The sequence below is a fragment of the Rhipicephalus sanguineus genome, chromosome 3 (assembly GCF_013339695.2).
Source record: "Rhipicephalus sanguineus isolate Rsan-2018 chromosome 3, BIME_Rsan_1.4, whole genome shotgun sequence".
Taxonomy (NCBI): domain Eukaryota; kingdom Metazoa; phylum Arthropoda; class Arachnida; order Ixodida; family Ixodidae; genus Rhipicephalus; species Rhipicephalus sanguineus.
Genome location: NC_051178.1, coordinates 150,267,930 through 150,268,901, shown reverse-complemented (window position 1 = coordinate 150,268,901; position 972 = coordinate 150,267,930).

The window sequence follows — 972 nt, the reverse complement described above, 5'->3', positions numbered from 1 at the left end:
GCGATCGACCAGATAAAGTAACAATGCCGAGAGCCTGTCGGACCGTTGACGGCAGCGGATACCTACCGGCGGGATGATGCAACTTCAAAACCAAAACGCGTTCCCGTAGCAACTGGCGCTTCGCGGGAAATCTGAATTTCCTATTCAGCGATTGTGGCTACGGCACGCCAGCAACTCAAGTTAGAAACGCATGCCGCGTTTTTCACGAGCGAAAAACAAGACATGCAGCGGACGCCGGCGTTGCCGCCGACTGCGTCGGTTGCTATAGCAACGGTGCAGAAAGCACTTTCTCTCTTTAGGTTGCGTCTTCCCGCCGCTAGATACCCGCTGCGGTCACCGGACCAACAGACGCGCGCCGTTGTTACTTTATCTGGTCGAACGCGCTCTGCATGCAAGCCGAGAAGTGTCCACACCTAAACAGTATATATCTTACACCGTGGTTACGGTCGAACTTTGCCAAGACACAGTCAACGTCCGATTGAAAGTGGTCCCTAGATTTTCAATACGCTTCACCTCATCACATCCCGGTATTGCGGCAAAGCTGCCTTTCATGCTCTGTTACGGTCGCAAATGTACTAACTCACGAAATGCTGGTTCCAACATGAAGATGAAAGACGTGGCAGAGGTGGGGGCTCAATTAATGCTGTTTTGGACCTGAAATTAGGGCAGGAAGTCCGAAAAATCGGAAGCCGAAGCTTTTTAGCATCCAAAATTTCAGATGTTCTTACATATCGACGTCTACGAGGCAGATTTGGAACTCCGGACTTGAAGGGAGCACACCCCTGTCCGCCACATCAGTTAGGCTTGCAGAGAAGTTGAAAGAGGAGGAGAGTCTGGGGAAATGGCATCTTTGCCTATCACGTGTAAAGTGTTGTCGGCAACACTTTGGTTGCACCAAATCATGTACATAAATAGAATTCGACCTCTACATTGCCTCATTCTTGATAAGACAACTATGAAACACCACCCCGC